At 38.6% G+C, this 15084-nt stretch overlaps 1 protein-coding gene across 3 annotated transcripts in view; it reads right to left on the bottom strand.

Annotated features, from left to right (window-relative positions):
- LOC138739133 (NALCN channel auxiliary factor 1) overlaps nt 1-15084 on the bottom strand; it is a 735665-nt gene that overhangs the window by 271783 nt on the left and 448798 nt on the right. For 2 of the 3 annotated variants that reach the window (XR_011342029.1, XR_011342028.1), the window contains exon 3: nt 12909-13053. The exons of the other annotated variant lie outside the window; for it this stretch is intronic. The gene's annotated coding sequence lies outside the window, so the exon portion shown is untranslated. The remainder of the gene's footprint in view (nt 1-12908; nt 13054-15084) is intronic. 3 annotated transcript variants of the gene reach the window in all.

Genomic DNA, 15084 nt, shown 5'->3' with positions numbered 1-15084 from the left:
AAGTAGCCAGGAAAGACACAAAGCTGTGAAAGTGATTCTGGGTGAGAAGATGGTCATGGAGCTTGAGAGCAGCAGGGAATACAGATGGGGAGCAGTGAGAGAGACTAACAGAACTCTCTTCAAAGAAAGGAGGAAAACATTCACGAAGGCATCTCTTGAAGAGATTTGGCAGTGGATCAACAAATGGAGAGAAACATGAAAGTTTGCTACAATCACAGCATCTGCAGACTTTTGTGCTTCACGACAGGATTAGTAAAAATCAGAGGCCTGGATTAGTAAACTTGAGAACCTGAATGTTTGTAAGTTCTCTTAGTGGTTTGAGTACTGAATACAGCTTTTTTTTTTTAATTCAAAGAATAAATGAGACATTGATTTAAATGGTTGGAGGATTTCCTAAAATAAAAATCTTATTTTTGTATTCTTTCTTAGGATGCAAGATTCATTCCTCATTTCCAGTTAGTGGGCTTTCTACTTGTTTTAAAACAGAATAATGGAATCTGGTTGGCTACTGCGCAAATAATAGATTACAGCTAGAACAAGGGGGTCATATTTAAGGATACTAAAATTCATATTGTAAAGGATGTATGATAGTCCAATAGCTCCATCCTTTGGAGATAATTTTTTTCCAAAATCTAATTAAACCATCCAACTGCAAAATTTCATCTCGACACCTCCCAATTTATTAAGCCACTGGTTTATTAACCCTGCATCATAGCCAAGGATTCTTTTGGTAATATACTTTGGAATACTCAATGTGACACAGTCATGGCTTAAGTATAATTTATCCATTAATATCCTATACTCATTGACATATACATGCATTATATTTTAGTACCATTTGAACCACAGAATGAAATGAAAGAACTGTAGAACATTACAGCACAATTATTCTACCTAGTCTCACTGACCTGCACCCAGACCATATCCCTCTGTAAACCTACCATCCATGTATATGTTCAATTTTCTTAAATGTTAAAATTGAGTCCACATTCACCACTTCATCTGGCAACTGTTCCACATTTTCACTACTCTGTGTGAAGAATTTTCACCTTCAATATTTCCCCCTTTACCAACGTCCTCTGGTTTGCATCTCACCCAACCTCAGTTAAAAAAAAGGCCTACATGGATTTACTTTTTATAAGCCTCAATCTTGTTTACTTTTATCAAACCTTCACTCATTCTTCTATGCTCCAGGGAATAAAGTCTTAGCCTGTTTAACCTTTTCCTGTATCTCATTTCCTCAAGTCCCCAAAACATTCTTGTAAACCTTCTTTCAATCTTATTGATATATTTCCTGTGGTTAGGTGACCAAAACTGCACACTATACTCCAAATTTAGCCTCACCGATATCTTATACAACTTTACTATAACATCCAAACTTCAACATTCAATACTTTTATGAACACCAATGTCGTATTTGTATTTTCAGATCCCTCTATTCTACCATACTCCTCAGTGCCCTACCATTTGCCATGTATGTCCTATCTTGGTTTGTCCTTCGAAATGACACATCTCAAACTTGTCTGCATTAAATTCCATTTGCCATTTTTTCAGCTTGTCCAGATCACTCAGTTTTGAAAGCCTTCCTCACAGTCCTCTACACCTCCAATTTACCACTTTATCATCCAGATATAGATGACAATCAACAAAGGACACAACACCCATCCTTGAGGCACCCCAATAGTTGCAGGCCTCCATTCTGAGAGACTACCACTCTCTGATTTCTCCACCAATGTAGAAATCAGTTCACTACCTCACCATGAATAACAAATGACTCAACCTTCCGGGAGCCTTAAAAAAAACAATGGAACAACATGAGCTACTCTTCAATCCTCCAGCATTTCACCTGTGGCTAAGGACATACAAAATTATCTGCTAGAGCCCCTGCAATTATCTATATAATCTTCCCTCAATGTCTAAGGTAATCACTTGATTGGCACAGGTGCTTTTTAACTTCACTAGCATGTGGCACGGATTACAAACCTGAGATCACAACCCTGCGGGTCTGTCCAAATTCACACATAACACACTGAACTCTCTTTGCAGGTCCTCATCACCATTCCTACCCAGGTCATTAGTCCCAACATGGACTACGACAACTGGCTGCTCACCCTCCCTCTTGTGGATGTGTAAAGTCGATCTGAGATATTCCAAGCCCTGGGAGGCAACATACCATTGGGATTCTTGATCTCTTCAACAGAACCTCTTATCTGTCCCCCTAACTATGGAATCCCCTGATACTACAGCTTGCCTTTTCTCCTCCCTTCATTTCTGAGCTGCAGGGCTAGATATCTGAGTGGCATGGCTTGTCCCTGGTAAGTCATCCCCCCAACAATATCCAAAATGGTATAAGAGTTATTGAGGTGAATGACCACAGTGATGCCCTGCACTGACTGCCTGTTCCCTTTCCCTCTCCTGACTCTCACCCAACTACTACCTTTCTCCTGCTTCCTACGTGCAACTCTATTACTCCTATACCCCCCCCCCCCCACAGCCTCCTGAATAAAATGGAGTTCATCCAACTCCAGCTTCATTTCCAAAATGTGGTTTATAAGGAGATGCAATTGGAGGCACTTCTCAGATGAAGTTGTCAGGGAAACTGTTGGCTTCCACATTCTGCAAGAGGATCATGTCCCTGTCCTGCCTACCATTCCCACTGTCTATGAAATAGAGAGAAAGGGAAAGGAAAATAGGCCTTATAAGAAAATGAGATACCGATTCCCACCATCTGGAACTGCATTGATAATGGTTGGATTTCACACCACTACCCCAGAATTGCATCTTTAATTTTCCAATTATGTCCTAGCACAGATTATTGTGAGAGGCACATTAGATATATTTACATGGTATGATAAACCTTTATTCAAATAAGTCAATAAACCAAGACCTTCCATCTAATTTTTCCTGCTACATTTCAAAGGCAAGCAGGTGTCTTGGTTAACACATCTCCCTTCTTGTTGGCACCAATTAAAATACAATGGCTCATTGCACTCAACTCTATTGCTTCTTTAATATTGTTGCTGTTAAGAAGCATCCAGTACATTCCCATTCCTGGACCCTCACAATATTTCAGGAAAGCAGATCATTCCCTGATTTATCACTGAAAGATTTGTTTAATAATGCTGCTCAAAAATATATATACATGGCAGTATATTTCAATATGTAGAATTATCAACTAATGTTCTGCTGTTAATGCATGCCTTTGAATCTGAAGGATGTGGAGTTACAGATCCATGCATGAAATTGCAGCTAAATATCTTGGCTTGTGTCCCCAGGAGTACTCCCTCTATGCTCTCAGGTGGACATAAAAATATCCCATGCATGAACTCAAGACATGTCCTTTACAATATTTCACTATGAGCAAGCAGCCTACAATAAATGAATGAACATTGTTACATCTTAGTTTATGGAAAAGTTGCTGACATAAACAAGATGCTCTGTTTCTTATTCAAATGCACTTTTTTGGCTGGATTATGCTGTGGGATAATCTCTAAATGTTGAGGAAAGTAACTAATTACTCATTCAGTAGTCCAAGTGTTCCACATATACAAGTGGGGATTAGCTGGGTCCTTCTTCAAATATTTTTACCATATTCTGCAACAAATGACTACGTTTTGGAAACTAATGTGTTGTGCTAGCATCATCTCTCACATCTCTGGCTGAAATTTCTCACTGTTAAGCAATTTCATCAAGAATATCAAATGTCAACACCACAATGAACAACACTGACAATTTTTTGAATTAATTTGATTTCTTGTCCAATGATATTCAAATCAGAAGAAATATTTTAACATTTGGCATGAACATATTTAATTTAATATTAAACAATATTTAAAACACAATGAACAAACTTCCAACAATGTATTTCCTTTCAAAAAGAACTTTACTCTTTCTGTGATTGATTTTTTGGCCAAGGGTTTTAATTTATCTCAGACTTGATGCATTTTGATGGTGAGTTAACTGTTGAATTGAACTCAATAATATAATTTTAGTCAAGATAGTTACTGAAGAACTACCAGAGACATCTCGATATCTGACAGGAAAAGAGTTTTCTCTTTGGCAGAAAATTGCCCTATACTTAAAATTTGATGATGCTTTCACTGAAATATTTGAAGATATTGCAGAGTATCCAAAAATTGCAAGGTAAAGATGACTTGAACTAGCAAGTGCCCACCATTGATAAAGGTATTCAATTGAACCCACATCTACCATTTCCCCATAAATGGTTTTCCCGTGAGATATTATTAAATACTTCACTAAAGATGGGCAAGTTTAATGCATCAGTAGAGAAGTTTAATGTATCAGAAATTCAAACATTCAAAAGTTAGATCTTAAGTTTGTATTGTAGACCATGAACTAGTTATCCCTTCCATGGAGTCTATCTTATTAGAAATGTGAAACTGAATGAGGTCAAACTGGAGACATGAAACTGAAGTGTATATACAACCCAAGGCATAGCCACCCAGGAGGCAGAGCAGTACTTGGGTAGTAGACTGTTCCTGTTTAGGTACACTGGGAGCAACAAAAAAGGTTGTAATCTCACCAGTTGGAGATCAACTGGCAAAGTAAACAAGAAATTTTAATTTTTATGTAACAATTAATAATGTGGGTATAAAACTGTATATTAAACAAGACTTCAGAAATATGTTCTCATTAAAATGTGATTGGTTGCATGAGCTTCAGGTGGATATACTGTCAATTATTCACAGTTATAGTTTTGATACTTTTTTTTGCACTATAGATGTAGACATTTTGGGAAGTGTGAGGAATGTCATTTTAGCCTTTTCTTTTACCCATCAAATTCCCTTCATGTCACCTATTATGTAATTTTATATAATATGGAATCAAGGGCCAGGAAGCAACCAAAAATTGAACAGAAGCAAGAGGATTAGGGATCGTGAGGAATAAGACATGGAAAAAAAGAGGGGGATAGAAAGTGAGGGGGAAGAAAAGGGAGGGGGGAAATGGTTGTATTTGTATGCTGTGTTTAAGTAGCTCAGGATATCTCAAAGTTTATACACACTAACTCATTATTCCAATATATTCATGTTGGAAATGTAACAACTGATATCCAAGTTTTCGTAGCTGATGGTATTTAGCCCAGCAGATGGGAGCTCAACAGTGAGTTCTTAAAGGGGCAAATGATACTCCAACAACAGGGGCACATGGCTACTGAAAGAATGGATATCGTAGTGATGGGAGGGGGAGATGGTGTTTTCAGATATTCAGGGATTCAGTGATAATGCAGAGAAGCTAGAGAACAGTGCTGGATGGAGGCATGTTCCATGTGCATGGTAACCACAGAGCTCTCTCAGACTACATTTCCGGCAAAAGATTGGCAGTTTTGATGTTATTTTGTGACGTTTCTTGATGAATAAAGGGCAGTAAGACAAATGAAGATCCTGCCAAAAGATTGGACATCTAATTTTCTAATTGGCAATATACACAAAATTGCTGCATTCTAGGTTAAGCTGAACTTCAATTGCAAATTTTTGAGCTGTGTGAATTAATTTCCAACCAGACCTTTTTACATCTATCAGAATTTGAAATCTTATATGCTGTCTTTCAAGTGAAAGACAGATCTTAGTATAACAGTTCCTCAGTTCAGCATAAGATTTTTCATTCAAATCTCCAAACAGAAGAATTAAAAATGCAGTTTAATATATATTTTATTTTTTTTTATACAGAAAAGCTTAAAATATATGTAAATAAAGGTGAGAAAGAGATAAAGAGTAAAAAAAACCAAAAGACAGGAAATAGAGAGAACTACCCAAATGAATATTAACAGTGGCATACGACTAATGAAATGTGAACTTAATTAAGGACATAATTTTAAATAGCACAATATATATGGATAGAAAATTTGCACTTTCAAAATATCAGTATTTGAGATTGGAATTATTTTTCACAAAGTTTCAAAATTATGAATATATTTACAGAGTGACAAAAGAGATAGGAAAGTGAATAAAAAGAAAAGGCAAACTAACTCATTGGCATAAAAAAAGAATAGGTGAGATTTATATTATTTATCAATTTGTTCTGATACGGAAAGCATTATATGAAAGACTTTTTGAAGCAAATTCAAAAATAAGCCAAAGGATATTCCTTTCATAAATGAAAATAAAACATTTTGCTGGCATTAAGGAAAGGCAAGGCTGGATAGTGGGATTGTTTTGAAGCTTCTTCAAAGAGCTAATATGGCATGTTGGACTGGGTAGCATGATGACATTCTACAATTTTGTGGGCTAAAGTGTTTAAAATATGATGTGAATAACCTGGAGAGACTCGAATTTACCTTTAACAAGATTTTGAGATAATGGTGCAAAATGGTCACCTCCCTCTGTATTTGGAGGCAATTGCTCCATAACTAGTTTTATTAAAGGTGGAATAGAATATAAAAATCTTCAAAAATAAACTTTAAATTAAAGAAGAGGATTGCTAATAGTTAAAACTCACTAATTACAATGGGGAACTCTGTCATCTGGCACCCTTTGAGTTTGAGCACTACAGGACCACAGAAAATGCAGGACCACCAAAATGTCAGATAGCAGAAAATACCAGACCACCAAAAATACCAGACCACTAAAAACATAGGAAATACTGCACCACAGAAATTGCCTCCTGAAGATCTTCCTCTGAGCACCCAGAGGAAATCCATGTAGACAGTCCTTGTGTTTCGTTAGAGTTTTAAGAAATGTCCATCACCCAAAGCTTCCACAAGTCAGAAACACATTTGGCTGAGATCACCAAAGTGGCACTTGTAGGTTAATTAGTGATGGATTTAATTAACAAACTGCCAAAATGTTTGGCCTGGAAGTCAGCCTGAAGAAAACTGAGGTCCTCCATCAGCCAGCTCCCCACCATGACTACCAGCCCCCCCACATCTCCATCGGGCACACAAAACTCAAAACGGTCAACCAGTTTACCTATCTCGGCTGCACCATTTCATCAGATGCAAGGATCGACAATGAGATAGACAACAGACTCGCCAAGGCAAATAGCGCCTTTGGAAGACTACACAAAAGAGTCTGGAAAAACAACCAACTGAAAAACCTCACAAAGATAAGCGTATACAGAGCCGTTGTCATACCCACACTCCTGTTCGGCTCCGAATCATGGGTCCTCTACCGGCACCACCTACGGCTCCTAGAACGCTTCCACCAGCGTTGTCTCCGCTCCATCCTCAACATCCATTGGAGCGCTCACACCCCTAACGTCGAGGTACTCGAGATGGCAGAGGTCGACAGCATCGAGTCCACGCTGCTGAAGATCCAGCTGCGCTGGATGGGTCACGTCTCCAGAATGGAGGACCATCGCCTTCCCAAGATCGTATTATATGGCGAGCTCTCCACTGGCCACCGTGACAGAGGTGCACCAAAGAAAAGGTACAAGGACTGCCTAAAGAAATCTCTTGGTGCCTGCCACATTGACCACCGCCAGTGGGCTGATAACGCCTCAAACCGTGCATCTTGGCGCCTCACAGTTTGGCGGGCAGCAGCCTCCTTTGAAGAAGACCGCAGAGCCCACCTCACTGACAAAAGGCAAAGGAGGAAAAACCCAACACCCAACCCCAACCAACCAATTTTCCCTTGCAACCGCTGCAATCGTGTCTGCCTGTCCCGCATCGGACTGGTCAGCCACAAACGAGCCTGCAGCTGACGTGGACTTTTTACCCCCTCCATAAATCTTCGTCCGCGAAGCCAAGCCAAAGAAGAGAAAATCTTAGTTAATCAGTTAGAATTAGTTGATTACTACAGCTCTGCACCACACATTCAAGACATGCTGGAAACAAAAAAAAATGCATTTCATCCAATTATTTCATAAATGAACAACAAAGAAAAATATGACAAAGTTCAGAAATCACTGCATAACCACTTTTATATACTGGTGTTGGTGCTGCTATTTTAATGAGAACTATTCTTTATATTTTTAGTTTACTGAAATATAATACCTCATGCTCCTGTATTGGAATTGTTGATACATGGGGGAACCAGTAATGGTTCATGTATTGTACAGAATATTGGGTCCTCATCCTAACATCAGTCCTAATGGGTGGAGTTAGAGGAATGAAAATGACAACTTGATATACAGGAAGAAATGCAGGTCATTAGCAGGTAGCAATCAAATGACATCAGAATAACATGCCACAATGGTTTCAGAGATTCTGGAAGACAGCTATTTTGAAATGGTACTGAGGAGGGAAGGAGGTAGAGGGAATGAGAAAGAAAACAGATTTGGGGACAGGTTTAATGGAAATGTGAGAAGTTGATTTGAATGCATCCTCGTTAGAGAGTGTCTCCGCACAAATGCCTGTGCTCTCCCCCTGCCCCTTCTTCACTCCTCTACTCACCCCCCCCCCCCATATCTCTGCCTGATTTTTGCTCGTACCTTGATGAAGGGCTTAGGCCTGAAACATTGGTTACTGTTTACTTCCTATGGATGCTGCGTGACCTGCTGAGTTTCTCCAGCATGTTTGTGCATTGCTAATGTGGGGATCCTTTCCCAAGCTGTGGACCCTGAAATTGAGGCTATAATTACACTCAGCCAGCTCCAATGAATGGGTTATATCACCAACTTAAGTTCCTAAAAGAAGTGCTCAGATCCAAGCTCAATAACTGCAAGAAAGTACCATGAAGAGGGAAATGATTTAAGGAAGTTCTCAGAGCTTCCTTGACAAACTATTAAATAATCATGGACTAGCCATGAGTGGTTAACGTAAAGAAGACAAACATTACCTAAGTTGATGGAAGGAGAAGGAAAGAAAAGAATGGACTCAGTAGAATTTCTGGTGTATTTTTGTTGAATGACAACATTGTCTGACGGGTTTAATGCAACCTAGATTGTATACCTAAAATGGATGAGGGGGGGGGGGTGGGGGGGTGGCTTGGGAGGAGGGAGGGGGAGGGAGAAAAAGTCACTGTATATGTGTGAAAAAGAAAAAGTGTATATCATGGCTAATGTGATTTATGGTGTGAAAAATAAAAAAAATAAATTAAAAAAAAAATGCTTTTGGGATAGCAATTCAAACTGTGTTGGGTGTACGTAGAAATACCTGTACACAAGCTATCAAACTGGATTACCAAACATGAAGCATCCTGCTCCACTTGTGGCAGTGTTTATAATACTTGCACATAGAAGCTGCTTGAGAGCAAGCTGGCAAGCTGTGTATTCTCAGCAGAGGAGATTTAGAGCACAGTATTATTCATTTGGTTGCTTTGCCATTTTCTGCATTGCACTCCATTTGGTCATTCTGTATGATATCACTGCAAATTAAAAATAGTTGCATTTTCTCACTAGCAAATCCCAGAATGGATTCTTCCTTGCAGATCTGAATACCAGTGCCAAGAACAGTATCACAAGTACCACTCAAACAGCACCTTTATCTCCAAAAGTATGGGTAACCTCCACAGCACAAGTACCCCCAATTGCAAAGGTTCCCACCAAGACTCCAGTATTTCTCACAGCACCAGTATTTCCATCAAAACAGCTGCATCTTCTAGAGCATTAGCATCTTCAAAAGCATCATTTTTGCTAAAGCATGGTTACCTCAGGCAACACGAGTACCTTCTACAGCATCTCCAACAGCACCAAAATCTCTACCATGTTTCCAACAGCACCAGTATCTTCAGCCCCATCAGTACCTCCAGTGCATATCTGGACCTCCAAGAGCACCAACATCAACCACATTAGAACGTTCAGTTACACCTGCACCTCTCATAGTGGGGTATTATCAACAGCACGTGTATGTCCAATCGTTTAATTTCTCCAAAAAGAGTTGGAAACTCCAATAGCATCTGTGTCTCCTACAGTCGCTTCCCAAGTGGACAAAGGTTCACATATCTCCTCCAATCATGTTTCCTATTGCATTGAGATCTTCAACTTCACAGGTAACCCCACAAACTGATTTCTTTGAAGGCACTGCTCTCTCTATCAGCACCAAGCCCCTCAACATCATGATGCGTTCCAATGGGTCATCAGCAACTCCACCAACAGCAAGCATATCCTGTTTTTATATCTCCAGCATCTTTTTAAGCGCCTGTAGCTCCACCAACATTGGTACCTCCAACATTGGCAGCTCCAAGAGCAAAACTACTCAAATAGTTAGAATACCTGTATTAGCACAGTTAAAGCAATCGTACTTCCAATAAGCATAACAGTTCTTCAACAAATGCAGCAGCTTTGGATCTCGAACATAACAAATACCTCCTTTATTGATGTGTTCCAGAGTACTCTTTTCTCAGTCCTAGTAATTCTAATTGTACCAGTACCTTTACTGTATATGTGCGTGTAATAGTCTATACCATGTAACAGTCACCCCCCCCCCTATTTTTGCCCCAAAATCTGGTATTTTCCATATGTTGTATGTAAAAGTTAACCCACCTATTTTTGGCTCCAGCCACTCACCCACTAGAGCACGGACCGCAGACTCTTGTCTAGGTCCATGCCACCCACCCATCAAAGCCCCAACCTCAAACTCTCGCCTGGGACCTGGCTGCATGCCCATCCAAGCTCCCAAGGCCCCGATCATGGACTTTCACCAAGGACCCATTTGTCCACCTATCCAAGCCTCCAAAGGTCCAAATGCAGACTTACCACCTGGTCCTGGCCTTCCACCCACCCATCCGATCTCCTGACACCCTGAAAAATGCTGGTACTTATCACTTATTGCATGCATGCAATAGCCCCCTAAATTTGACCCTAAAAATTGTTTCACAAAACTCGACTATAACATGCTTATATACAGTAATTGCACTGCATCTTCAATATCCCCATTATTTCCTACAGTACTGACACCTTTAACATTATCAATACCTCCAAGTTAAGGATACTGTATGACCTCCTGAGTTCCTCCAGCATTGACGTGGTTTTACTATGATCACAGAATCTGCAGGCTTTGTGTTTCACTCAATATCTTCAACAGTACTACTGCCTCTAATACCATTAACAACTTTACAGTGCCAAAAATCTTGAAAGAATGGAACACTAAACAAGGAATTGATTCTGCTTAACACTGTTAAGAGTGTGAAGCCATTTTATTCTCTGAGCACAGTTGTACTGCATGTTTTATGTATTGCTAACCTTCCCAATCTTAGGAACAACATCACTGACCAGGAAATAAATTGTAGAGGCTAGAACTTGTGTTTTTCTTATACTGTACTTCAAAGTCTAAAGTGGGATGTGTGAGTTGTAGTTTCTGTCGCAGCCAGACCAACAATTTGAATTGGTCTGTAAATAATCTTGAGGTGCTCCAATTATTTCACAAAAATAAACAATCCATCTTTTTCCACACCTGCATTTTATCAAAAGTCAAAGTAAAACCACACAGAAACAGGTCCTTCAACCCAGTTTATCCATGCCAGCCATCAAGCACACACCTACGTTAAGGATAATTTATAGTCATTGATGAGTCCACCAGGTATCAGATCTTCAGCATGTGGGAAGAAACAAAAGCACTAAGAGGAAACCCACATAGTGAGGACAAGATAACTCCACAAAGGTAACATGCAAGGTCAGGTCTGAACCTGGATTACTGGATCTGAGGCAGCAACATTAACCATGATGCCACTGTGCCACTCATTTTGTCTCATGGTTTCTCACATCTTTAGCTCTTGTGGATAGGTTAACAAAATTAAAAAATGTCTGCAAAAGAGAAAGGTGACATAAAAGCAGAGGAAAATCATGGTCATGTACTCCCACTGTCCCGTACAAATTCCTCAGCAAAAACATTTTACCATGCACTTGGAGCCCTGCTTGCAAAGTACATTTGGTGCAAACTTTCAAGAATAAAATGTTTGCAAAACTGCAACAAATTTATCATAAAGTACTGGTGCAGAAGACTCCAAACTACATTGAAGATTTTCCACTAGCAGTGTTTGCTTCCCATGCCTAAAAGTTCATGCAACTCATGAATGGAAGAAGTATTTGTTAAAATAGGTCTCTGTTAAATATTCTATTAACAAACTATTGACTACTATATTAATAAAGATTATTTTTCTATTATAAAGACTTTTATACTCTGACCTACCCTCAGTTGAGTTTCATATCCAGTTTTCATGTAGTTTAGAAAAGATGTCAAGACCTCTGACTCATTCCAAAGAAGTGGTTAGATTGGTCCCTCATATATGAGAGTTTAAGAGACCAAAGAATTGTGATTGGTTAAAATGTAATGGAGATACCAAAAATTATTAAGAAAAAAAAAACAAATTTTTCTCAATGGCTCCAAGATTCCCAATTAGAAAACAGAATCATGAGATAACACCATTGTGGAGAAAAGGAGGTTTCTTTTAACAGTGAATCACTTTTGAATGCACTGGCAATAAAGAATGCTGGGGTAGGAATAATAGTAAATAACCTTTAAACGATTCTGAGTCAACTGAGATTTTGATTGCCTAATATAATACACAGGGTTGGACTAAAATTCCAACCATTGCTTTTCTAATGAATATCAATCATAAGTTTTATCTTTTATTTGTAGAAATCACTTTGCTTTTCAAATTTCAAACAATGTATGCATTAATTTAAGGTTTGCATTCTCTTTGCATACCTCATGACGCTGACAAGGAAACATTGAGTTGCTGGACGATCAAAAGAAGTGATTTAGATTGGGATTCATTCATAATTGCATGATAGAATGGTAACAGATGATGATGAACCATTTTCCACAACTGATTGGATTTCATTTGAGTTTTTTTTTAATTTAGAAGAACTTCATTCATTTCTAGACACCAATTTTCTTTGCATTCAATGTTGTCAACATTAAGTTATTTTTACTTCTGGCCAGCAAACCAGTCATCACCCATATTCTTCATCCTTCCTGTGTTTCTACACAATTATTATTTGCAAACTAAAAATAAGACCACACCCAACACTAGTTTTCTCTGGACCTCAGGATATTGCGAACTCCTTACCTTAGTTGATATTTTTCCTTTGGCTTACAATCTTCCAGCTTTTAAATGTTTGATGGCAATCTGTTTTTATCTCATTTTTTTCTCTTTAAATCGTTTCAACTTTGTTGATTCACCGTGCTACTGGCCTTGATCCTTCATTTGGTTTCTCAATAAAAGACAGTACAATCATTTTACATCATCATAATGTAGCAAAGGTCACATTAAGATTGTAGAATCAGAAAGCCAGAAAAAAAATGCATGCAATTCCAACCAAGAATAATTATGTAAATCAATGGCACTCATGCTGTTTGCAACAGTGCACCACATTAGCAGCCATCAATATGATTGGTGGGATGCATCAGCTCAACTCATTTCATTTTCACCCATTCAAAATGTGTTTTATCCACACCATTTCTCTCATCTGCCTTTTAACCTTCACTTTTTTAACCATATAATTTCTCTCTGATCTACAAAACAATCATTTTTTTTAATGTTCAGCAGATGTCCATCCCACACTTCAACTCAAATCAACTCCAACAAACCTCAAGCAGTAATCTTAACAGACAATCATTCAATGATTGGGCTACAAGTGGCTGGTGGGCTGTGGGTTGAGAGCCACTGATTTACTCAATGTATTTATGTGTCAGTTTAACACAGGGGACCATCCTTTTTTTTTATTGTGCCAGGATGCATTTGATCAAATTCCTCTCTGAGACTTCAACATTACAGTCCACTACTGAGGGAAGTTAGATTCTCAGATTCAACTTTCTTGGAGCAACAAGGAAAATTCCATACCGGCATTAACCAAAAGCCATGGCTAGTTTAATTCATAGCCCTGATACTTTTCAGTGCTTAACACTCAACCAATGGCAACATATTAATGATTTTTTTTCTTAATGCAGTCTGTAGGGTATTTCTGAAAAATAATGCTGTGCAATTTGTGCACAGCAAGCTCCCAAGATAATCTGGTATGGTAATGTTGTTTGAAGTTACATATTGTCCAGAGCATTGTAGGGAACACATCTGCACTTTGTTGAAATGCACCCGACATGGCAGAGAGGGCCCAGTGTAACATCACATTAGCATGATGGCACCATAAAATGGAATGCAGCCCATAGGTACAGTCAGAATTATCTTTGCATTTGAAATAGAATTTATAGTAAATTTTAATGATAATTATGTTTCATATTCTATTATGGGATTGACAGTCATTGAATATAATTATACGTTAATAAACTGAAAAATCAAGTTCCATTCTGATTACGTTTAGTAAATGTGCAATATGCACGTGTGTGTTTGTATGTATGTGCATGTGTGCATATGTGTGCACACACACACACACACACACACACACACACACACACACACACACACACACACAATATAAATTGTACTAACTTTTGAAATTTGATTCTATTAAAGACAATGAAAAAGAACTTTGGAAGGAGATTACATGTGTTTATGCAATTAATGCAAGTGACCAAAAGTAAATTTCAACCCCTCAATGTTTTAATTCAGTTTCTCACACATCCCTCAAGCCTCAAAACAAAATGCCATCACTTAGATATCATTCACAGTAAAATTTATGAAGCAGTCTTTAAAGTCCAGGCAGCCACAAATCAAAGTTAAATTTAAGTCATGGAATTTTGCAACAGCTGGTTTGCAATTTGGAATAAAATTGAAAGCATGAATTTTCATTGGGGACACTGCAGCAGGCACTCTGCATGTAAATTTATGCCAAGAAAGCGTTGCGTGGGCAATATCTCCAATTTAATTTGGAACTACAGGGAATACTTTTCAATTGCAGACAATATTCAATATATTATGTGGATAACCGACTCCAATCAAAGTTTACAGATGGGCACATTAACTGCAGGTAATCACTGGAAATGAATAGAAAGCTAAAATTCTGGACAATGAGGATAGAGATCTGAACGCTAAATTATGCTTTGGGTCGGTATCCTTCTATGCTTTGTCTGCTTAAGTGTCTGACTAGATTCTTCCTAATCATGATCATTTGCATCTGTTTTAACCAGTGCGGAAAGACGTGACAACCCAGCCTCAGGATATCGCTAGATTGCTGAATACTGTATTGGACATTTTGTGGCACAGTGAAATACCTAAAGAGAGGATCACAGAGTAGAGATGCCCTTGTATTCTGCCTCCTCTCCCTAAACCCACAACAGTCCTTCAAATA

This window comes from Narcine bancroftii, chromosome 7 (assembly GCF_036971445.1).
Source record: "Narcine bancroftii isolate sNarBan1 chromosome 7, sNarBan1.hap1, whole genome shotgun sequence".
In the NCBI taxonomy this organism is placed as follows: Eukaryota; Metazoa; Chordata; class Chondrichthyes; order Torpediniformes; family Narcinidae; genus Narcine; species Narcine bancroftii.
The sequence above is the reverse complement of the archived record's forward strand: the minus strand, read 5'-3'. Positions and strand labels throughout refer to the sequence as shown.